Source organism: Anser brachyrhynchus (genome assembly GCF_964034855.1).
Source record: "Anser brachyrhynchus genome assembly, chromosome: 6".
In the NCBI taxonomy this organism is placed as follows: Eukaryota; Metazoa; Chordata; class Aves; order Anseriformes; family Anatidae; genus Anser; species Anser brachyrhynchus.
Window position 1 is genome coordinate 23,170,589 of NC_137700.1, and position 25,580 is coordinate 23,196,168.

General features: G+C 44.8%; 1 protein-coding gene across 17 annotated transcripts in view; it reads right to left on the reverse strand.

The window, feature by feature from the left end:
• The window catches only part of SGMS1 (sphingomyelin synthase 1), a 92,710-nt gene that overhangs the window by 24,550 nt on the left and 42,580 nt on the right, over positions 1-25,580 (reverse strand). For 7 of the 17 annotated variants that reach the window (XM_080598490.1, XM_080598483.1, XM_080598477.1 and 4 more), the window contains one exon: positions 9,182-9,273. The exons of 4 other annotated variants lie outside the window; for them this stretch is intronic. The gene's annotated coding sequence lies outside the window, so the exon portion shown is untranslated. Of the gene's footprint in view, positions 1-9,181; positions 9,274-9,400; positions 10,042-11,460; positions 11,482-11,576; positions 12,001-12,033; positions 12,336-25,580 lie in introns of those variants that run through there. 6 more of the 17 variants (XM_080598488.1, XM_080598480.1, XM_080598493.1 and 3 more) reach the window with 5 other exon arrangements.

The window sequence follows — 25,580 nt, forward strand, 5'->3', positions numbered from 1 at the left end:
GGCAGAAGGAGAGGAAGACTGTTCTTTCTCAGCTGGCCTAGAACAACCAGAAACCTGGGAAAGGCTACGAAAAAAAGGCATTTTTGATTGGCAACAAGTTACTGGTATATAATCTTAACGATGGGCACTTGTCTTGCTAGAGCCAGACCTACTGTAAATTCAGAAAAATTGCCCTGGCATCTTCTTTTGGCAGTTAATGCTACAAGCAAGGAAAGTATCTCACAGCTCACTTGCCAAATTTCAGCCACATTCCTTACTGTCTTCGCTGCCAGTCACATCGATGCCAAATCTCCTGATCAGCCACTATCTGCATTCAGCTCGATGGCAAAACCACATTCATGTTCATTCAGCAAACTCCAGTGCCTTTGGAGAGATGCGTCCTCTCCCCGCCCAAGCTGGGCCGTGCACCATCTCTTCCTTCGAAAGCAAGAAGGAGTGCCAGAAAGGGAGAGCAGCTCACACCAGCTGTGTTCCCTGCTTTAAGGGTCCCTGTCTTTATTAAGTAAAATGCAGTTAAATGCAGGATTCTTGTTTGGTATTTCAGGACTGCTGCTGCTACCAAACGTGACATGCTATGCAACAGATACCTGAGACTTTAGAAACCAGAGATATTCCTCCCCCATCACTGCCAAGTAGCTTTCTCTCTGCACTGGACTCCAGATCTTAAAGCCATCGACTATCCATACTCAGTTGCTCCCAATCTAAGGCAGATAGCTTATCCTCCCACACCAGGGCACTGGGATGACCTTACTTAAGTCTTCTTTACAACAATTCAGCATCGAACCCAAAAAAACAAAACATACAACCTTCCTCCATAAAATGTTGTGTTCTTAACATTTTTAATTGTCACGTATTTTAAGAGCACAAAACAATACTTAAAAAACACTTTTATCAGCACTCCCAGCACCAAAGCAAGTGTGTGTGCTACAAGGTATCAGTCAAACAATTGCCAAGACAACCAGCTTGAAAGTACTGAAGGAGGTTCAAAGTCCACAAAACACACATCTTTTTTTTCAAATGAACTTTTCATCATATTTCCAAAGTTACAATCAACTCCAGTCACCAAAAAGGAACACAGAGAGAGAGAAGGAAAAATAAGAAATTTGCATCTTGGTATCTAACTGTTCTGGAAATCATATTTCAACAGACTGAAAGCCTCAGAAGTAAGTTCCTCCTGCAGACATCAAATTACCTCTCTCTTTCCCCGCCCCAGCGCCACACTAGGGGTATAGGAAACACGGCTACATCGCGTTTTCCTAATATCTTTACGGAGATGTCCATCAGCTACCCAGCAATTACAGTTGTGACCCCAAGGAGTACCCCCGGCAGGGTGGTCCTCAGCATCCTTCTGCAGGCAGCGACTCTACTCCCTGCCACACCAGACATCGAGATGGGCTTTGCACTTCTACAGTGATGGCTGCCTAACAGATTCACACGCTGACCTGGGAGGTTTTGAATGCTTCAATAAAATCAGTTCAAAAAGTCATCTGGAATTCCAGCCAAACAAGGGAAGAGAACCTATACTCTGAGTACTGGTTAAATACTAGTAGCTTGTATTAATTTCATGGGAATCATACATTACAAAACAGCATTTAATGAAAGTAGTATTTAAGCTCAGACTCGCTTACCCCCCCCAACAGATCAGCACCCACAGCCGTCAAACTGCTCCAAAGCAGCTTGAAACGGAGAGCCAAGCTTCTTCTGCAGTTCATTCACACTTCACAAAGAGAACTGATTAAAAATACCTTAGGCAGATAACTCTCTCGAGATGGTCAGTCATACAACACCTCTCTCCTGCCACAGAAAGGATGAAGGGATCAGGTCCAGATCGCTGCGATCAGCCACTAGCATGAGTGTGCACCCACTAGCGAGCTTTGCTAACTAGGCTAAACGTTTTAAATTTAGCCAAAAGAAGGCAAACTGAGCTGTTTGCTATGAAGTGTATGATAAAACCCTCAATAACCTGCCTCCTTTCATTGAATTGTGCATTCAAAGGGAAGAGTTAACGTCTCACAGCACAGCACTAGACGTAATGTCATTTTCATGATCCGCCGCCACCTAAGTGCCTCCAGACTACGTCACGGTGTACATGCTTTACCAAGCTGGCAGCTGTAGCTCCCCAAGTTTTGCTGTGCAGTGCTCTCCACCTATGCACTGCTTGCAGTGAACAAATCCAATTGCTTGGACAATTTCAGTTGGTTTAGAAACCGAAAAGCTGCATCCACCCTTGAAAAGAACAAAATCAGCATTCCTTGCTGGCTGTGCGGAAGTAGACATGTGAATTAACCATTTAATCAATTAAGGGATGCCTGTCACTCCGAGAGGATCACTGCAGAAACAGTGCTTGCCTGCAAAAACCAAGTCTGGACTTCACAGCCCAAAAGAGACCCTCTATTACAAATTAACAGGAAGCACATAATAAGGAGAACAAGACCTGCATAACTACAGCAGCAAAAGAACGGCAGAAACCCAGGAAGATTAACCCAAATAACTGACAGTGAAAAAGATGAGAGGGAGGGAGAGGAGGAAGAATTTGTGGTCACATGGATGCCGTAGCTTTCTGCAGGCAGATGGGTGAAGCTCAGATTAGCAAGGTATTAATGAAAGCAAGGCAGTAACACCAGCAAGGTGCAGCCCAAAAATAGAGGAACTCTGACCTGCCTCGCTGAGCGGAGGGGATGCTCCCCTCTCCCAGGCAGGTCGGTGCCGACTGCAAAGCTGCAGCTCCGCTGACTTGTGGGAAAGGAAGGGAGATGGCAAGAAAAGCAGGGCACAGTTGGAAACAGCCTCAGCAACATGGCAGTGCAAGCCAAAAGATGAATAGCAGAGGAGATAAAGCAGCAGCTATGTTGGAGAGAGCAATGCTCCTTCAGCAGCAAGATGCAAAGGGCTCAGTGGAATAAGCCCTTCCCTTAGGTGAACAATCAGAGGACGCACTCAGTAGAGATGTCCAACAGGATGGAATATCCCTGCTGCACGCCTGAGCAAGCGAGCAAAACAAGAGAACAATAATTACACTGATGCTTCCAAAGCACAGGGTCCCATCAGAGCAGTCCAGGCGTTACGTTACTGCAGAAGCTCACCTGGCGAGGAGCCCTCAAGAGCGGGGTGCGGCAGCGGCAGGCTGCCGGCGGAGCACCAGCCTGCAGCCACCTCTGCAATGCCATCATCCCTTCGGGGGACCTCTGGCAAGATGCCGACAAGAGCAGGGCCTGGAGGGAGGCAACACCAGCTCAGCAAGCATCGACCCGAGTTGCATCCCGTGCCTCTGCCTGCTCTTCCTGCCAATCCCACGTTTGGCCAGACTGACTCCACAAGACTACTCCTTGAACCTTGCTCTGGCATGCATCTTTTAGGTAGAGCTAGCATGTGAAAAGGACGTTTTTAAGATCTGTAAAGCTGATAAAATACAGTATTTTAAAAAGAGGTCATTAAAAAAATAATCTCCCGCACAGAAAGATGATGAAAATTCACGAGCAGTCCTCTGGCACTGTGCCAGTGCTTCTCATGCAAGCCGTACAGACCTTTCAAAAGCTGATCAGACTACTAATGAAAAAAATGTACTGCTTTGGAAGTGATAAGATCAGGTACTGTAAAGTCTTCATACCAAGAGATATTAAACCGTCACAGTAATTTGCATCTGGGGTTTGTTCAAGGGTTGGTGGGTTTTTTTTTGGTTTGGGTGGTTTTTATGGCGGTGAGGGTGGAGCTGCACTTCCAAAGACTGCACAGAACATAAATGCATACAAAATTTGCTTTTAAAAGCAAGTATATTATTATCTGTCCTTAGGCACTCCAAAACCTCCACTGGCTCTGAAAACACCTACATTCACAAACACTTAATGTGGGCAAGGGGATGAAAGTATCGCAGCATAAATCCTGATGAAATATGCATCTCACCCCAAGTTGTACCACAACAGCATTGAAAAAAAAATAGAAAGAGTCTTATTACAGGTTTTATTTCACGTCACCAGTGAAACAATGCAGGCACTTGATTTAATTTGATTCTGAGAAAAAACAGTGCCAATCTGAATCATTCCTTGGCAGCCACATTACAAAATCCTGGCAGCATCTCAAAGTCAGAGTACAGGGTAACACTGACAAAAGCAGGATGGCACCTCTGGGCTCACCGTTCAACGCATCTGTGCACAGTCGCTCACCACAAGGACCTTACAGCAATGGCCCAAGAGTAAAACACCATCTTCCATTGAGTACAGGCAAACAGCAAAGACAACAGATGGCACGTGAAGCACACCAGTCCAATTCGCAGCACTGGCACGCAACCGAACTTGTCGCACTTACATGTAAGATTTGCCGTGCACAGCACCGTGCGAGTCAAGAGTTAAGGGCAATCGCTGATCCCGGGCCATGAGAGCCAGCAGCTACAGCAGACCAAGAGGCTATAGCGTTCCGTCTCTCTCGGCTGGATTTCTTGCCCTGCCCAGAGGGCACAACGAGATCTACAGGAGATGGGTTGTGAAGAGCAGCACTGAAGGCTCTTCTTGCTTTCTGGATGAGTAATGAGGAAGGATAATGTTTAGAAAGCATCAGGAGATCCTGGGAAAGTGTGGCGTGACTAGCATGGAGGAGAGCTCCATCGAATAGAGCACAGTGCCAGGACAAAAATCAGGAAACTTGTATTTCACTACTTCAGTAAAAGTCAGTTTTTGCCAAGTAACCAACTTCCTTGCGCTCTTCGTTAAATAAGTTATGAAGGGCAGGCAAAGATGTAAAATATAAATGGCTACACTTACATAAGCAGTAGGCACTGTTATTGTAGATGCTGCACAAATCATTGATGACAATGGGACTTATGTCCCCTAACGGAGGGCACAAACCTCGGGGTCAGTTAGCAGGTAAGGGAGTTTCATACTAACAACTGTTGCATTTTGATTCACCTTCATGATCCACACTGAAACACACAAGAAATTGCAGAAATCTCTGCTCCAGATACTCTTCAAAGGGCATAGCAGCTTTAAAACTACTGGTGGCCGGCACCTCCAAGATCTCTCATGAAAACTAACTGCATCTCTACTTAGAAACAGCCTTTCACCTTCAAAGTTAGAACATGGGCTAAAGTGTTTTCAGATCGTCTTTTTTACCACTCCGTATTTGCAAAGCAGACTTTGAGGTGGCTTTTAAATGGCAGCCAGACAAATGAGTTCAGGACAAAGACTGTGCTAAGCTGTACAAGCAGCTTCTCTGGGACAGGACACAATGTACAAAGATCCAAGCCAGCAGCGTGGAAGTCTTTAAGGGACCCCATGCTACTCTTTCCCTCCATACAGGGCTATAAAGAACAGCCGGTCCCTGCTGCAGCTCCAGAAATAGCAGGTCTGCCCAAAGCATGGGGAAAACCCCAAGCCACACAATCAGCCTGCGGCTGCCTCCTCCCTCATTATTCACAGGCTCAACAGAACTGAAAGTCATCTTCATAGCCTAAGAGATTTCTGAGTATATGCTTTCATATGGAGTGCCAAAAAAAAAAAAAGAGAAGGAAACCCCAACTTTTGCTTACCTACTTTGAAAGGGACTTTTAAACAGGAACTCCTCCTTATTTCAAAACATGCTTCAAAGCTTTATGTAAAGTCAGATTTATTAGTACAGACCCATGGTTCGTCAGAAGAGCAAACTGTACTGTATTACACCAGAATCTAACAAAATCAGGAAGAAAGACAGTATCCATCCCAAACTGAGCCCTAAACAAAGCGTCTGCTCATGCCCACTGTAGATTTTTCCTATTTTTTCTTTGAATCAACAGTAGCATCCACTCGTTCTTCCCTCCTTTCCCCATCCTCTGCAGCTTGTTTCAGACCTAGGTGTCATTACCTCCCCAAACGAGCAGCCCATGCTCCAGATTAAAGGTCAATAGGCTTGTGAGAAAACAGAGAGGATGCTAAAACTATGGCAGTGCAGAACCATCACCTAAGAGAGAAGGCAGAATATTTTAGATAACTTTGTGACCAACAGTAGAAACAGCCCAGCCCAGCCCAGCCCCGCAATTCTCAGCCAACACCGCCAGCCACCTCCTCCTTCCCACCGTTCAAGGGTTTATCAAAAGAAGGAGAACCAACCTGAAAGCATCTTGAGCACTGTAAATAAATTATGTCCCTGTTCGTCAATTAGCTCAGACTGCACTGAAGTGAAAGCCACGGCGGGCTCTGTAATCACTCAACATAAACTCCTCTGACATCACTCCTGCACTGATGGTTCAATTATGCCCACGAAGACTGTTACAGAACATTAAACATCAACAAAAGTCTAAGCCTGTGTTACTTTTTTTTCACATATAAATCTAATTCTGAGTGGATTTAGTTTCAAGTAACCTGGAATTATTGGATCAGTTCTTTTCCCACCTTTCCAAGTACAAAAAAACAGGCTACTGCATACCCAGAAAGTGTTTCCAAATAGTCCCTTTGCTAAAGAGACAGACTTTTATTATACAGGGAGATATTTTTATCAATTAAATATATTTATGGTTTGGGAGAGGGTTGTTTATGTAAGCTTAGTAGCTCAGAAATCAAAACACAGGCAAAGTGTTCTCCTGTGCTGTGAGGAATTACTCTAGCCTCCCTGGAAAAGCTTTTTCCATTTAACTAAAATCCAGTCCCTTGCAAACAGTTGGAGCTTCAAAAAGCATAAGCTGTGCACAGAGAACCATGAAAACAAAGGAAGTCTAATGAAGCTGGAAGTTGCTTTGAGTTTTCATTTTGAATTTGCAAGATTATTTCCTCTTCAGTGCTTACCAGGACCAGAGATACCCACATCATCTGAAGCGGCTCCCTGTTCTCCCTCTGCAACTGTACTAACACAAGAAGTTTCTTGAGGCTTGCCCAGGTCAGATCTTTGCTATTCTAATCTAAATACTGTATAAACACATGCAGAGGGCTGAACAATGCCATGATTTGGTAAGGATTTTAGGCAGGGTGTGACTAGTTTTGAACACACAAGCCAATGTCCCCAAAGAAAAGCACATGTCTGGGATTAAAAGAAAAAAAAAAAAAGACAATTCAAAACACAGGAGTTAGAAATTATTTTATTAAATAAACAAAAAAACACAAAAAAAAACAGACAAACAAAAAAAAGCACAGAAAGATTAAGAAATTGATATCAAAGAGGCACCAAAACTAAGTAGCTGGTGCGGTCTTCCTAGTAAATTCTCCTCATCCTGACTGCTTAATACCACCAATCTCAAAGCTTTCTCGCTATAAATAAACTGGGTTTAACTTAGTTAAACCTCCCAGCTTTTAAAAACTAACTATAACAACATCAGCATCCTTACTGATAAAAAAAATTGTTTGCCTGCTAAACGGATCCTTTCAATTTACAAGAAAACAGTATTATATGTATTGCTGGAACCAAGTAATTTTTACTGCTGGTTACGAGAAGCTGCCCACTATCAAGGGAGAAAGCATCCTTAACCATTTTGAAGTTCAACTGATAATAACTAACACTTGTCTCCAGAACTCACCTGGAGGCTTACAGAGTAACTTCAGTTCTTAAAATTCACTTTTGAACACAGAACTGCAATTTCACAATTCAAGAGGTCAAATTTGACTCGATACAGAATTTCACTATGCTCTAGAAGGGCTTTTGTCTACTGCCATATGTAAAAGGCCTCCTGAAAAGAGTAAGTGCTATTTTTCTTCAAGTCATTTGCCCAGGCAAAGTGCTATGTTACAGGTTTTCTGGTCTAAATATTATAAAGCTAAATATTACCTAGTTATGTTGAAATAAATGCTGTTTTTCCTCCATGTCATGTGCAGGGAGCACTTGGTGCAGCACACTTGCTGAACCAAGCACCTGAAATGCCCCTGAATATCTCCTTCTTAATTTGGCACGTAATAGGGCATTTCATGGGTTATTGAGACATGTCTGGGACATGTGCTACAACAGCAGGAACTCTGCTGAACCAAAGAGCAGCTTGAGAAATCACACTATTCTCGAGACCAACAAAGAGTAAAACAAACAAGCAACTAACAACAACAACAAAAACACACAAAAAAAGCATCAGAAAACAAACTTTCTAGCAAAGAAAACTGCTAGACTGGCTTTTGCCCCTGGTTTAGGAAAGGCAGTGCAAAATATATCCAGACAAAGTTAGGGGAACCAGAGATAACTGCAAGGACTGGTAATAAACACAGAGTGAAGAGCTGCCGACATAATGGCTGCTTCCTAAAAAGCAATGCTTAAGAAGTATGCAATCTACAATGCACAATATATTTACCATTGGATAGTCTGCTGATTAGCTTCCACCCAACACTTCACATAACTAATGCAAAATAAAGGCTCTTAAAAGTACGATACCAAGCAAGTATGATACCAAGGAAAACACATTTGGTAAATGAAATTAAGGCCCCAGCACTTTTCATGTGTTTTAAAAACTACCCAGATAAACCAACCCCCCTCCGTGAACTATCAGAATACGAACACTTCAAACAGCAAAGTAACTCTCCTTAAGACTTTGCTCTTAACTTGCATCTACTATTCTGAATGAGCTGAGCACCAGCTAGAAACGGTAGCACGCACCCTGTAGCTCTGATTTTACCCCAAGCTGACTTTACCAATGCAAAGCATTCGAGCTGCTCACCTGAACTCAGCTCCTTCCCTGACACACCTGAACTCAGGTGTTACCTGTTCCAGCAGAGCTAAACAATCCTTCTCTTGCAGGCACCCAGATCCCCCCGCCTTACATCCCCACCCTCCTCTCTTGTGCTGGTGTGACTGCATGGTGGAAAACTCCTTTTTTCCTGGCTCGGTTTGCTGCTGGGCGAGGCAGCTCAACCAGCTCACCGCGCAGTCACACAAGCAGAAGCAAGCCCTTTCGGTGGCAGCAGTGAGTTGTCGGAGCAGCTCGGCTGTACATTGCATATGTTGAAACCATAGCTCAAGTTTCCTAACCTTCCTTTCTATTTTTAACTGGAGTCATTTCCCGGACCTTCTCTGCCATGCAGGCAGCTGCAGAGAGCAGCTGGAGAAAACTGAGCACTCCATCAGGCCAGTTTTCCTGGCAAACATTACCTATGGCCCTGCGGCAAGCACACGAGGGGCAGCGGATATGCTCTCAAGTGCTACCCCGGAACACACAGCTCAAGATAGCAGAAACTGGGCTTTCTTCCCTTCCCCTGTCTTCCAGGTCCCGTGTCAAAGACAGCTGTTACTGAACACCGAGTGTGGCTACCTGCTTATCCAAAGGACTTATCCAAGCACTCTCCTGGCCTCCTGTTGCAGCTCACATAAACCAGATGAAATCCCGATGGGCGCCTCTTGTCCCTAAAAGTCAAAGGAGAAAGGTGCACATATTAATTCAGAGGTGCTGGAGACTCGCTTGGTAGGGGAACATGTGACCATGTGGCAAAGAGGGGAGCGAGGGACTTTTCTCCTTTGTGAAGCAGCTCACAAGGCAGCCACAGTCCCAGCGAGGAGGTGACCCTAGGTCTGAATTCATCTCCTCCTCCAAGCAGCTGGTATTACGCACAACACACGCAAAGAGCGCCCGCTGAATTCTCCCCTCACGTGGTGGGACAGCTTTAAAAAGACCTGCTTTAAAAGGACAGCGTGCAGCCACCCTATAAAGTTAGCCAAGCAAAAAGGGCACTTTCCTGTGCAGCAAGAGCAGTTTTGAACCTTCACAGCTTATGGAAAGCCGGGATACAGAGCACAGGCTGTGCAAGGTGTTTAGCCATGTGGAACAGCATGGAACAGGCTTTTTGCTTTGGGTTGTTTTTAAGTGAGGCCCAGGTTTCTGAGCTGGGCTTTGAGAAGTCTTATTAGGACCAGGTGGAGAAAAGTGGAAATCTCCTTGTACGACCAGACTGATCCTTGGCACAAGAGAGCTAGGTTGTGAGTTCAACACCTGAAAGGGACACAGCTTGGGGAGTGTGAGGAAAAACTCCCATGTTGATGCAGGGAGCTTCAGAGCTCAGTTGTGAGCTTGCAGTCCCGCTTTTGAATGCAGGCAACTAGAACAGCCTAAGTCCTTCCTGAACTAAACCCTCTTCCTTTCATTCTAGCAGCTGCAAACATGGCAAAGGAGGCTACTTTTACTCTTCTCCACATAATGAGTTTTCATATGTTACATACTGCCAATACTTCAAGTTATTTGATCAAAATAAGCTTACTGGAAATATGATCAATCAGATTTAAAGCAAATGCAGACAAAACTCAATAGTAAGTAGTAACAAATGTGTTGAAGAAATCTCTTTCTTAAATGCCTGCAAAACAGAAGTCAGACAAGACTCCGGTGTGGAGTTAAGCACGGCAAGGCACAGCATCCTCACAGCTCAAAGTAATACATTCAAATCGCAGTCCACCTGGATTCCAGGAAACAAAGCCACTCATCAAATTAGCCGATCAGCCATTAGCCCATTTAAAATTAAGCTTCATTAATGAGTTACAGTACTTATGGGCAGCTGAGTAATGCCACTGTGGCAGAAGCTGATGGGATTCATCAGCTGCCATGCAGCTGCTCTTGCCAGAGGAGAGAAACCCTGCCATGAGCACAGCAGCCCACTTCCAGGCCGGTAGGTTCGAGAACCTGTTCCCCACTATCCACAACAGCAACAGGCACGGAGCACTTAGCTATTTGTGGATAACCACGCATCTTTGATACCGTTTGCTGCAAAACTCTTCGTGGCCTCAAGCTATTTCAACAAACAGGGAGTGAAACACTGATTTCCCTCTACACCCAAACCTATAGAGCGCTAATTTCTTGCTCATGTGATGTAAAAACGTTGCCCACCTATGGCTCTCACAGCACAACAGCAATGAATGAACTAATCTGACTGAGAAGCCTGGCATGCTGTGGTGTGTCGTCCCCTCCCTCCCCCCGTCTCCCTCTCCTATCAGTTTGAGATGCTCCCACAGGCAAGGGCTGTATTCTGCGTGCAGAGGGGAGGAGGTTCCCTCCCATACTTAACTCCACTGCACTATAACCAGTACAAAAAATGTGCCAGCAAGCAACCCACAAGCTAAATAAAGAACTGCAAATAACTTCACTTACCTTCTGGAAAAGGGAATTTTAGGGATGAGAACCCTCTTTAGCAGCGTTTACAAGTACGGGGACCTTTAGTTAATGATTTACCCAACAGTGCTGTAAACTGGTATTTGATAAGAACATGTTTTGTCATCCTCTGCCTTCCTGCCTTAGTCTGCACAACCAAATCAACCTTACAAATGAGGTAGGTGCAGTATCACTTGAGGTTTTTAACAGAAAAGAATGCCTCAAAGCTTGCTTACCCCATCCTAGTTTAAAGGTACAGTATGTCTGTGTATGTACGCGTATATATATATGCACACCAAAAAAATCAATGCCTGGAGTATCTGTTCAGTGTGTAAACATATGTTTATACACACACAGATGAACCACTCCAGGCACAGTGTTTTAGTTTCTTTCTCAAAAGCCAAGTTTAAAAAAAAAACACGTTCAATTCATCACTATAAATCTATTAGAAAGCTTACAGATTAAAGCTCTCCGACCGAAAGAAGTTTAAGATGAGAAGGGGCGGTTATGTCAGAAACATAAACAGGATCATCCACCGCGGAAAGACTCGGTATCCATTTAAGATGCAGCTTACGGATAAAGTTATATTCCTCTTCCAGCTCTCCAGGAGGACGTCTGTGGTTTGCCAGGACTCACCGTGTCCCCCCCACGCCCAGGGCCACCCTCCTTTCCAGCCCAAACATTCAAGCCTGGGGGCGGCAGGCCCTGCCTCTTGTTACACCCAGCTGCTAAAAAATCCTGTGAAGAGCCCACGGTACGTTCCTGCTCTTATTTTGTCATACGAGACGCTGGCTGTAGCTGCCCGGGGTACGTGGCAGCGACCGACGGGGGGTCGGGGGCAGGGAGAGGTGCCGGCAAGGCCGAGCTGCCGGCCCGCCGGGCTCCCTGACGGGGGTGCTCGCCGCCCCGTGACGCCTCGGCAGGGGCGGGCAGCCCCGCCGGCTGGCAGGTAGCACAAGACCAACCGCGAGTGACAGAAATCCCCCGGAGCAAGGAAACAGAAAGCCGTAGAAAGCCGTATCTCACTGTACCCGAGCGGCTCCGCGCCTCGCTCAGCCCAGCGGGCAAGCAGGCGGAGAAACGGCCGGAGCAGCGTGCGGCGATCCCCCGCCGCCTCGGCGAGACCGAGGAGCCGCCGAGCCTCCTCCGACGTCCCGCGTCGCCTCCTGACTTCCTCCACGCTGCCGGCACCCTGCGGCAGCGCCCGGCCCGGGGAAGCCGGAAAGCCACGCGCGGGGAGGTACGTGGGAGGCCGCGGCCGCCCTGCCGTGCCTCGCCTCCCGCGTCAGCGGAGGAGGAGGGCCGGGAGACCGCTAGGAGCCCGGCCCGGCCGCTCGGGTCTCCGGGGAGACGCGGGTCGCCCGCCGCCGCCTCCCGCGCGGCTCACCGGCAGCGGGAGCACCTCACGCGGCCGGGCTGCCCGGCCTCCGGGTCCTCGGGGTGCCCCGCAAAGCCTCGCCTCGAAGTCGCTTTCAAAAAGACCCGAGAAGAAATTACTCTGCCAACTCAAAGGAGTCAGCGCTGGGAGGAAGGATTCATTTTCCAATATATAAATACCAGATGTTAAGCCCTACCCTTAAAAAAAAAAAAAAAAAAAAAGGAGCTCCTACTCTCCTACTACTTTGTTAAAGCAAAGCAACCAGAAACCCACAGCCCATCAATCCTTTTCCCTAACAAATGCTACAACGCCTTCACAATCAGCTTCTATAAAGCCCAAAGAAGTCCACGGGTTTGTCACTAATCTTCAAACTCCGGTGAGGAGAGGGACTGGGAGAAGGCTTTGGTGAAGGACTCTGAACATCAACTTATATTTTCAAAAAGGCCTCAGGATGCCTTGTTTCCAGCAGTCCTTTAGTAATTTAGCACCAAAACACCCCACAGATCCATCTGCCCAAACTCATCCCACTTCCTTGGAGGGATTCTGAGTAGAACTACCTACAGACTTCTTAGATGTAATCCTATCAGCACCAATTCTGTAAATTTCTCCCCTTGAGCATACATGAGATGAATCCAAGGACTAATTAGAAGACACAGTACAGGCCACGTTGTCTAAGTGACACCCATGTCTACTTTGGGCCAATACACACCTAACGGGACAGAGGCCAACTTAATAAGTCACTTCTGACAATAAATGTGCTCATATTTGACAAAAAAATGCTCTTTATTACTCCTCTAGATCCTATCATCTGTGCATGTTTCCTGGCAGCCCACAGTTGTACGGGTTCAGAGACCTGGAGGCACGTAGCAAAGCTAGCCCTGTTTTCCCATGAATGAGGTAGGGCCAGAGGGAAAAGAGAGGACAGTTTGACGAGGATTAAAAGTAATTAAAAGTGAGCTTTGGGAACACCTTTTAAACATGTTTAATTGTTACACATTTAAATATTGCATGTGTCCAGGCAGATACAGCTTAATACCATGTGCAGCCCTAAACAAATAAAAAGAAATATACTTAATGAACTTTTCCAAAGTACTTGCAAAGGGGGGTGGGAGAGTGTTTGTTGTTGTTGCTGTTTTTTTTTTTTCCTTTTTCTTTTCCCCTCTCCTATACACTTTGGCCAGGACACATTTAGGCAAAGGACTAAAAACAGGACAGCCTGAAGTGGTTACACCATTTTCCTTCTATAGGACTAAACATCTGTGAGTAATACTTCCAGTTAAAAGCAGCTGTTGCTCTGCTTCACCTCTACCTTCCCACACTGTGCTTCAATATGAGGATGATGATCGCTATAAAAATGCCTGAAGACAGACAGCCACAGAGTAGGGGGCTACTTGCTTCTTTCCTAATCAGCATACAACGTGTGTTACAGAACGCTTGATTTGAGGTTGATTGCTGGCACTTCAAAGAAATAATTACTACCAAGCTTCAGCACTGATGTTTCTTCATAATTCAAGCAGTACGTGCACTGGCTAGAGAGCATCCTTTCAGCAGCTTTGAGGAGGAAAGCCCTTCCTTGGCCCGAGAGCTTAAATCTGCCCAAGTCTTAAAAGCAAAAAGTCAGAGTAAGATTATATTGAGTCACCTTTTTCCTTGCCCATCAGTAAAGAAAATACACACTAATAGATGAAATCCAGCACCAAAGGTGGGAAGCCTAGTGCAAGTGAAAAAACCTACCCATTCACACCACTGAGCTGACTCAGACCGAGTCCCAAGCACCACAAGACAAATGAAGGAAAACAGTGATGTGGGATGAGCATTCTGACGACCACCACACAACTTGAAATACAAGGAATCTGCAAGTTTACAGAGGTGTGATATTCATCATCATGGAACTACCTCCAACTGAGCTGAAGGGAACAGAAAGCAGAGAGCTGTAATAATGCTTTTGTGCAAAAAGAGGAAAGGAAGACTGAGTAGCCTAACTCAGAGATAAGAAAAGAAACAAAAACAAAACCTAAAAGCAACTGAAAAAAATGAAGTAGCTTTACTTTCTCACATCTCTGAAGGAAAGTAAGTCATAGAATAGGCAACAGTTTTTAAAGCAAAGCATTCCTCTCCCCTTAACTTGCTAAGCAGCACCCCTTCCAAAGCAGAGCTTTAACGAAGGAGCTACACTCTTGCCTTTTCAGGAAGCGTTTTACATGGCCTAGCATGATGGCACGTTTCTTGCTGGCTACCGATGACTGATATCAGCGCAATGCAAATGCTGGTGTGAGTTCAAAGACTGATCCCTTATTTCTAGGATCAGCACCTACCAAAGGTCACATTCAGATCACTACACTTGAACAATATGAATCCCTACATTCACCACACATACTCCACAGAGAAAGTATCCCAAAAACCTTTTAAGCATTTTTTTTTCCCCCTTAAGTAATCTGATTCTGGTCACTGATGCAACATATCAGCAAAAACATGCCATATGACCATTAAAAAAAAAAACAGCTGTTTGCTTCAAAACACTTTAAAACAGTGCATTCAACAGTAACTCGAGGACGCACTTTTAAATGGTTTGGAATATATAGCCCATTCACTTTAAGGCAAAGCTTTTTGCTTTTAACTACTGTGTGACTACGTGCTTATTTGAAAGGAAGTATCAACTACTGCACTGAATTACTGTTTGCTATGAGAACCAAATCCCCTCCTTCACTTAGCATTTAGTATCACGATATGCTGAACAACCTACGCCACTTTAAAATTGGTGCTTATTACTCTGCTTCAACACTTTCACCTTCAAATCAAGTGACCTAGTTTACTATAAACTTACTGTGCAATCTGTAACAGATCTCTCCAGAATTGCTGTGAATGCAACAGATCTTGTGTCCTCAACCTTATTACTTCTTCTAGCTCCAAGCTGTTTTTTAAACCACTTTTCCTACACTGAAATGCCTTTGTAAAGAAAATACGAAGTTGAGGATGTTGGTAAGTTTTTAACAGCTTTGACAGATGATCTTTCAGCGCATTTGCTTTATGACCCAGAAATGAAGCACTTTTTATTAATAAGGTCAAATCCTCATCTCTAGAATAAATCTGTTCTGGCCATCACTTATCCACCCTTCTGAGGGTTTTCAACCAGTGGATGTGTATATTTGTTTGATATGTGATCTTAAACAGGCCTGTAGCAAAAAAAAAAAAAGTGTAGTGGACCAAAAAAATCTAAACTCAGTAGTAAAGATGATATAGAGGAAAACCCAAGACTACTTCCTCTGTATTAAAGCATTAACAGCCATTACATCTTCTGTGTGCAAAGCAGCTGGGTGGACATTTGCTTTTGAAACTGAAGAAATCTCATTAAATTTACCTTCATGGGGTTCTGATATACACTAGAAGCATTAATAAATACTTAACAGAATTTTAAGTCAACTTTTTAAACTAACTTCCAGAAATGCTGGGTTAAGTATTTAGGTGTATCAGACACAAAGGGTGTTTCTGGAATTCTGTGAAACCCTCATCAGCTCCAGCAATTGAGTTTCCAGACAGGAACACTGTGTCATTCGTGTGACTCACAGAGCAATGTCCAGAGGAAAACACGTTTGTTTCTTTTCTTTTCTTTTCTTTTTTAAAAAAAAAAAAACAACTCAACCTGCTTTTAGGCCAAACCATGATACCCAAACAAGAAATCTTTCCTCCAACAAAGGAGCTAATTTCAGCTTCCTTGAACACGTGTGCAAGAGCAAAGGTTTATTTTAAATCACTAGCAAAAACGATGATTACACACAGCCTGCCAGCAAACCAGAGTCATCTGAAAACTCAGCTGAAAGCTTCCCCTGCTGCTCCTCTTTCAGAAGTGAATTAGGAAATATGTCACGCTTTTGTATTTTAACACGTGACTGTACTTTGACCCCACGCCAGTTTTGCAACCTCCTGATGCTGTGGCTGGCTGACCTGTTCCGGGCAGCTCCCAGCTCACCCCCCCGCATCCAACCCTGCACACAGTCATGGGACTCCAACGAATTGCGACAGCTCCGAGAAATCACAAGTGCCCCAGCACCCTGTGAGCTCCCTGTGCCTGCCAGCTGTAAAAAGGTTTGCAGAAACACCAACAGGATCTGCATGATCCCGGAGGAGGTCCTCCAGGAGATGAGACTTTTCACTGCAGATAGAGCGAGCACGTTGTCCCAGCTGTGCAAACAGCCTGGATCTCACTCGAGCCTCATCTAACTGGAAGCATCTTTGTGGATATGCTCGTCCCATGTGAAATGCCACTGTCCCGTTAGACCGTCGGTGAAACACCTTCATTTTCTGAGGTAGCTCTGCCATTAGGCACTGGAATGGTGTGGTGGAGTGCAACTCCCAGTGCCACTTCAGAAGGCGAGCCAAGCAAGCCAAGGTGGCACACCGTGCTCCTGCTATTCGCTTTCACATCAGAGATGCACGAAGAGGCACCTGGCTCAACGCAAGCGTTCAATACCAACACTGTTGTGTTGTAACTTTCAACACAAGTTTCAGTAAAGTGAAACTTTCAGTAAAGTGGCACAGGACAAGCTGCTCTTTTCAAACTCCCCACTGCAACCAGCAGGGCATTTTTCACATGGCAGGCAGTTTTCCACACGTGGCTCTGTCCCACATCCAGCTGCAGCGCTCCCAGCCTATACAGTGCCACTCCTTTTCCCTACCCACTTACTCTTTTCTTCTGAGAAGTATCATTATCCAGGTGTGTCCAAATCCTTTGGCTAAGGAAGCCATCACCTAAGAACATTAAGTTGGTTGTAGCTCTTCTAAAACCAAAATTTCAACCCAAGAGCCTACGCTTATAGGCACGCCAAATTTTGTGTGCCTAAACCGAAAGAGCATTTCCTCACCAAATACTGTTACAGGACACAGATGGATCTTTCCACAAAGAGTTCATTCCTTTGTTATTTACCCTACATCTTGCTACAACCGTGCTGGTTTTGTACACCAGTAGCCTGACAGATAGCAGGTGCTCTGACTTCTGTAAAGCCTTGGACAGAGCAAGTATATACTGCTTGCCTGTTTAGAAACATGGCATGTAACAATGGATGTCAGCTGCTGCTCCCATCCAAGGGAGCAATAAAGAACCTTTCAAAAAAACACCCTCACTGATCTGAAGCAAGGCTGGCTGAATATAGCAAGTCACTAATTTATTATGCATAAACAGAGCCAACGTGTCCATACTTGGGCTTATGCAGAGCATCGCGAGGCAAATGATTTTCCTTTCAGAAAATAAAGGAGTTCATACTGAAAGCACATTTCATTAAAGCACAGAACCGCCAGATTGTCAGCCTGCCCAGCAATCCCTTTTTTAAAGCGGTGAGATTTGAAACAGTACTAATGCTGATCTCCATGCAGAGAAGGAGCAGAGCAGTGAGAGACGAATATTTCATTTCTTCCCATTTCTTCTATTCTTCAGCAGCAGAACTGCACCTTTCTGCAAATACCAACTTCACGCTCCGCAGACGCTATCTCTTGCCATTCAGAGGAGTTTGTTATTAACCTAGAAAACCCAAATGGACTTTCCAGTGCCAGTGAAATTTGCATCTTAAAACAAAACAAAACAAAAAAGGCAAGAGTTAATGTGTGACTGCATTTTGTGCCAGAGGTCAATGACAGGGCTTCTGGGTGTGGAAAGGGCTTTTTTTCCTGTCAAAGATAAACCAGCTCAGTCTCACATCCTGAGTATTGTTTGCATACCGTAAGAGCTGCTCTGAACACAAACCAGAGAGAAATCCAACTCCTTGCCCTGCAATGTATTTTTGAGGCACATCACTGGGGTGGTTAAACTCTCCCAAACACATACCCTGCACCTGCTGTTCACGCAACAAGCATCTTCTCTCTCATGCCCGAGCAGCAGAACGTGAAGGCCACATACCCCGCTCAAAGACTCTGAAGATGACACAGCCAGATGCCTCCAGCTCCGTTTTTTTTTTTTTCCTCCAGCGTAACCAAAAGTAAACATTCACAGGTTAAACTGCACTGACTCAGACATAGCCACCTATCCAATGACTTATTAATAAGCATGAGGTGGATTAATACTGCAAAGCAGGACTTCAGTTACCAACTTCCTCCATCCCAAAGGTAAAGGGAATAACACAACAGAAGCGACAAGGAGCTGTAACACGGCACATTGTTACTCGCCCAATATTCTGTGTCGTGTAGCAGGCATTAGCAGAGCTTCACAGACGGGCAAGCTGTGTGATGCCATCACCCTAGGCATGGCCTCTTCACACAGCTTCCCCCCAGCATGCTGCAAGTGCCAAAAGCTTACCTGGGTTTGAAGGATGATCAGATGAATGCAGATCAATAAAGACAAAAATACAATGCCCAGCAAGCCTGAGTCATTAATCGCAGAAGGTTGGAAGAGCTTATTAGAGAGGTGTGTTTCTGTCCCTTTATGCTACTCCCCAGAAAGGGCAAACGCAGCAATGCCGCCACAGGCATGACACAGACTGTTTCTGGCTTAACTCAAAACCCAGCTGGACTTACATCTCTGCCAATGGCCAAAGTGAGATAAAGGTGTTCCCAGTTCCTAGTTTTGCACGCTGGCCTGCTATATCTTGCTTTTATAGCCTTGACTGCTGTGATGCATACGAGAAACACAAAAGGACAAAGACTTGCTGCTTAGCAAGAACTTTGTGCTCCTGACACTGGAAACTTCGCTGTCCTACAAGGGAAGTGTAGGGTGCTTCCTGCAGGAAGCATTACCTGTGCTGCAGAAGCAAAGGGTACAATCACGGGGTACAAAACATGGCAAGGTACAAACATGGAAAATATTAGAGATTCTATTACATCAAAAATCATGAAACACCAGCCACACTATTTCAATCGAGCTGCTTAAAGCTGGTTAAAACTACTGCAAAGAGACTAATTAATACCACACTGATTCCTAAACTAACTAGCCTTGCCACCTGTGGTCGTTCCTGTTCAGAAGCATTCACAATAACCTCTTCTGAGGTCCCAGATTGGACCTTTGTTTTATGCATGAGGTTTTCCCTCTGGTGAATGCACTTACAGACTGGGAAGCCATTTGCTCTTGTCCAATTTCCTTGCATAAGAAGTACAAGCATCAGTTCTGCAGAAACATTGCTATGTGGTTCTTCCACCAAGACCACTGAAATTCTGCTTCACTGATACACCCCCAGCCTCCCAGGTCAGTACTTCCCAGGATCTTGATTAATGATAATTCTTATCTGCTTTGCTACAAGCACCAGAATTTCTCTGACTGCAATGCTGAGTGCTAACCTGAACAGGGCCCTGAAGGAACTTCATCCTGCTTCCACCAAAGCCAAGTCTCAGCAGCTTTGAACACAAAGGAGATTGTGCACAGCATGCAGAAAGAGGAGCCTGTATTTTTTTTGGCTCATTTTGAGTTCTGCTTAAGTGCACATCGATTTCTAAATCTCAGGGAGCTAGGTACTTGAGCATGATTAATGTGCATAGGTTTGATTCGCAAGTAGCAGATTTTGTTTCAACTCACTTTCCGTTAGTATGGTTAGCTATAATGGCCAAGAATAGCTCTACAGCCTGTATATAGCCTTACTTGAGAAACTACTAGCTTTTTCTCAATCTTAAAAAAACACACAAAAAACATAAATATACTATGCTATATACACAGAGCAGCTATTGCTAAATCAAGCCATAGTCAAATACCTTTCCCCTTGCATGCATGAAGTACATTCTGGATGGCATTTGTGCTTTTTTTTTTTTTTTTTTTGACACCAATCAGAACGGAAAGACTACACTCACATTTTTCAAACATTTACCAGATCTTTTCTATGCCACACAACAAACCATCATGCCATTCTGAACTCACTATTAATCCTGCAAGTCCCTGAATGATCAAAATGGAGACAAGGAGAATCCTTCTTGACACCCTGTGGCCTCTCAAGTATTCCCCAGTGAAATCCAGAAAGACTGGGTAATTGGATCAAGCTGATCCTGCCCAACTGGGCGAGGTAGATGTAAATAAACTGGACCCCACCACCCTTCCTGTGCTCTTGGGAGCTCAATTCACAGGAAATGCCCATTTATTTTTAAAGTTCTTAACTGCTCCCAAAGGATGACACTACTTGAATATTAACATGCTGCATGCTGTGATTTCCTAGAGTAAAAAGAGATTATTTTTTTCCCCCATCCACACTAAAGAGGCCTAATCCAAAACAATATTTCTGCAGACCTTCTACTGACAGTTAAACACTGTGTTTCATAAAAATCACAGTCAAAGGTTTCACCCCTACAACTATAGCTCACAAAAAGTAATTCTATAACGACCTGAAAATATCTAATACAGAAGGGTAAAGGTACATATCTGAGCTTTCTGAAGAGGTGGACTTGCTTTCTTGCCCTGTTTATTTATGTAGCAGTAGTACAGTTGTTACGTGGTCTGCTTTTCCGTAAAACTGCGATGCTTAGACACACTCAGCTCCACACCCTGTTACTCCGTCTTCTACAGCTCACAAGTAGCAAAAGGTAGCAAATGCCATTTAAAACACCAGTAAACGCATACCTAAACCAAAAGCAAGCTGTGGGATTTTGCAAACTATCTTAGGAGTGCAAGTAGAGACTACTCAGTCTATATTTCTATAGAGTTTTCATAAAAATGGAACAGTCTTGGGAAGTTCTGCATTGTTTAGAATACCAACAAGGAGTTAAAATTCAGTTTTACAGTAATGAAATCACTTCCCTGATACAATAACGTTTTTTGGAGGGGGAAAACAAAAAGCCTCCCTGCCTCCCTTCTGCCCCCCATACAAATTACAGCAAGTTTAAGTTTGCTGCTGCAGCCCTCACATATACGGGAGAGGGGACAGGCAATCCCTGAGCAATGACGACTTTACATCCAAACGTGAGATGAGAAAGTTTTGCTGGATTATCGAAGAATCCCCGTCCCCAAACCAAAAGGCTTTAATCAACTTTAAAGCACAGATCCTTTCTAAAACAGTGTGATCATGTTTAATGATAACCCCCCCCAAAATAAATAAATAAATAAATAAAAAGATTGAAGTTAACAGTTCCGTAGGGCGTTTGTTACCAGATCAGCTAAACTGCAAGAGGCCGTTTACCCTCGCAAGCTTACTGTCCTTCCAAGGTGGTGATGATTTGCCACTCATCAGGCCCTCCCTTCTTGTTAAGAGGAGAAAAAGGAACACTTATCTTGCATGCTTGGTTTTGGTTTGGCTCAGATGCAGAGATTTCTTCCAAAGCAAACACTCTGCGACGTCACAGGGCACATATATAAATATATGCATGCGCACATACCCACCAGAGGAGAAGAAATACAGCCCTCATGTAGACGTTCAGTTACGTTAGGAAAGATGTAAGGAGGGGAGAATACATGACAGAAATAAAGTCCTTATTTTTCTACAGCTACATGCACGGTGCTGACTTAGACACAAGCCAGGCTGAATGCTCGAAGATAAATATTGCATCCATCCAATAGTGGAGGCACTGTCATATATTCCTGACTTTTGCGTGAAGACGTGCTATTTCTGCTTGGGACAAACTGCCACCTTGGTAGTTTACAAACATTTTTGCGTGTCCAAATCAAACTTCAGGAAAGCCAACCTCACCTGAGACACTTGAAGGTGTGTGAGCAGATAAGGAAGCATCCGCAGGGCATTACAGGGAGAGCTCTCACACCGTTCCTGGAAGCTCAGCACACTTGGGTACTGCTCTGAAGCGCCCAAACACTACTGCAGACAGCACAGGGAGGTCAGCCAGCACTTCCGTAAGTCCGATCTCCGAGACCATGGAGACATGGTAGGGTAGTTTCCATGACTGGATGAACATCTGGATGCATAGAGGTTGTTTAGGAAGAGCAAGACAGAAGCTCTTGAGGGGACTTTCACCAGCACAGTATCTGCTGGAGGAACAACACAGCAGGGCACAAGCAATTGAGGAGGTTTCTGTGTGCACTGGTGACAAATTCCTAACACAGATAGATCAGGGAGCCAACAAGGAGAGGTGCTCTGTGGGACCTCATGCTTGCTTTCAGGAGAACAGACTTTGGCATCTTCAGGGATCTGCTTCAAAGTATCCCAGGGGGTACAACCTTGGAGAGAAGAGGGGTCCAGAAGAGCTGGTTGATATTAAGGAATTACCTCCTCCAAGATGAAGAACGGTCCATCCCAACACAAAGGAAATCAAGCAGAGGTGGCATGGAGGAGCATGGAGCTCCTGACCAAACTCAAGTGCAAATGAAATGTGGCAGCAGGGGCAGGTGACACACGAGGAATCTGGGAACACTGTCCAATCATACATGGCTGGAGTGAAGTGAGCCAAAGACCATCTGCAGTTGAACCTGGCAAAGAATGTGAAGAGGGACTGGTAATACTGACCTTGAGGAATCTCATGCCCAAGAGACCCCAGGGGAAGTCCAGTGCAAGGAAGACAAACCCCTGGTGGTCGAACATCAGATTAGGGAACAATTAAACTGGATATATACAAGCCCATATGACCAGTCTGTATGCACCCACATCCACAGACAAAATAATGAAGTATTGAGTAATGGTAAGCAGACTGAAAACTCACTCAGAGGGTGATGATCAGAAGCACAAACACCAGATGGAGGCCAGTCACTAGTGGTCTACCCAGGGATTGATACGAGAGCTAATACTGTTTACCTCTTCAGCAATGACCTGGAAGATGGGCAAACTTTATCACCAGCAAGTTTACAGATGACAAAACCGGGATGCGTGGCCAATACACCAGATGGTCATAGTGCCATTTGGATGTACCTTGACAGTCTGCAGCAAAGGGCAGGGAGGAACCTAATGAAGTTCAAATGAATGAAAGTCTTTCACCTGTGGAAGAGTAACTCCATGCACCAATACATGCTGGGGTCGACAGACTGCATAGAATTACCAGAGCATGCCCAGCAAGTGGCCGTAACGATGACTAAAGAACTGGGCTCTCTCTGCTATGGGGAGAGGCTGAGAAAGCTGGGACTGTTCAGCCTGCAGAAGACTCGGGGAGAGACAGGAGAAAACTAACAAGCTGTATCGCATCCTTGAGGTTGAGATTCAGCTTCTCAGTGGCTCACCTTTACAACCGCCTGGCTCAAACTCTGCTTTCTCAACGCATCTTTTCTTTCCCGAGGTGGCACAGGGGTCAGAGAACATTAACAGACCAGTCAGAAGTTTCATCAAGCTGCTTGGTATCATCAGGCTGCCTGGTATCATTTATCACCTTAAAGCTCTCTTAGAGCCTCCATCTCCCTCAAGCTTTGCCTGGCTTTGTTGTTTATCATTTGTTTGGTTTTTGAGGTGGTGGTGGTGTTCGGTTTGGATTGTTGGCTGTGGGTTTTTTGGGGGTTTTGTTGGTTTTGAACATTACCTTTTGGTGAATGCCCTTCCTCACCCACAGTTTAAAAAACCCTCAACCTTACAAGCATTGCCTCTACAAGATGAGGGATGATTCATTTCTTTCATAAGAAAGCAAGAAGAATCAGACACAGATACCCTCTAGGTTGGCTAGCTAAAACCTTTATTGACTTGACAGACATTTACTTCCTGCTGGTATAAGATAACGGGAGTGCTAAATATTTCGGTTTTAAAGCCAAATGATAAATTAAAAATGTAATTTCTTTAAATCCCCAATATTCCCTGTTCTCACAACTGGAAGAGGTCTGCCAAAAAACGATCAGTGAGGAGTACAAAGCTGATCCTATCCACTAAGATTTCACCCTAAAGGGAAGCTCAGAAACATGGAATTCTCCACAGGGAATTCAGAATTTTATACAAAAGCTCAAGATAAAACGTGTTTCTACCCAAACGTTAGCGCGTTTGCCTTGACTGGTTCTCAGTTTAGCACACCTCCTCCTCCTTTTCCTCTCTTTGCAAATAGAGAGAGTAGGCTGGGGGCTGAGCAGGAGAAGGAGGGAGCAATGAGCTCTACCATGAGACAGCTGGCACATTTGTGGCCAGAACACTTCTGGTCTTTCCCTCCCAGCAGAAAAACAAAACAAAACAAACCTTAGCAACATTTTTACAGCGACTGGCTGCATGTGTTTGTTCACAGGTATTTAAAGGCCATTCACAGTCCAGATTTCTTGCCACAGGTACTTTCGAACATTAGCTGAAATGCACAGAGAGCCCCAGGCTGTAAGGGGCTTGGGAAGGGGGTGGAAGGGGTGCTGGCCTGTCCATCCCCTGCTCCAAGCTGTGGCTGGCTCTGAAGCCAGATGAAAGGTACATTTCACGTGTAGGGTTCATCAGTGAGCAATACCACATTTCAAACTGGAGCTAGGGAATGTTTTTAGAGACCATCCATTTGTAGCTGCCAAGCTAGATTTTAGTATAATGCATCAGACGAACACAGAGCCAGCCCTGAACCTATATAAATTCATCGCACTGATTTCTGGGTGTTAACGAGGGCTCAGATTCTCAGTTCACCACAAAGTTTTGTGTTCAGAAATCCCACAGCTGTAAACATGAAAATGAGACCAGCATCTTGAAACATCAAAGCAATTCATCCTACTGAGGCCAAGGAGTTGGTTCCTTTACAATTGTAGCACTCCCTGCACACAAGAAACCCCATTTACATGGTACTTTTCTCTTGGGCAGTATAAGCCACCATTTCATACTGAATTAAAACCAATAAAGCAGAACCAACTAAACACAAAAGTAACTACAGAATTCTCTCCAGACTTGCAAGGAGAAAGAGAAGATACTAATTACAGCCCAACTCATCTCCTCACTGCTGCAAAAGCATCAGCAATGAAGTCTCTATAATGCGTATTGTCACTGGTGTTTAAATCAGGGGTTTGGGTTCTCACGAACCTGGCCTGGCAGCACCCTCGAGACGAGGAGACCAGCTTCAGGCGCCAGCCTGCAGGATGCCTCTTACCTGTACCTCCTGACTGGCTCCAGTTCTGCTGCAAAGATTTGAACACAGGTTGTCCTCCACAACCAAACTGCTCTCAGGTACTCTCGGTCAATTAATCCGCTGCTTAATGTCACCATTAGCAGTCACCATCACTAGGTAGCCGCTCAATTTAGATTCAGGCAAGGGGAAGAAGTGTCAGAGAGGAACTACTATTTATATGTAATACTGCCGTGAGCTGCTTTCACAAACAGAAGCATACTTCACTGCCTGCAGGCTGGTTAACACTGAGCCTCTGCATTTGTGTTTCACCTTTATGACACATTTGGCACTCTCTAGGTAAAGAGTAGCTAAGATTATTTC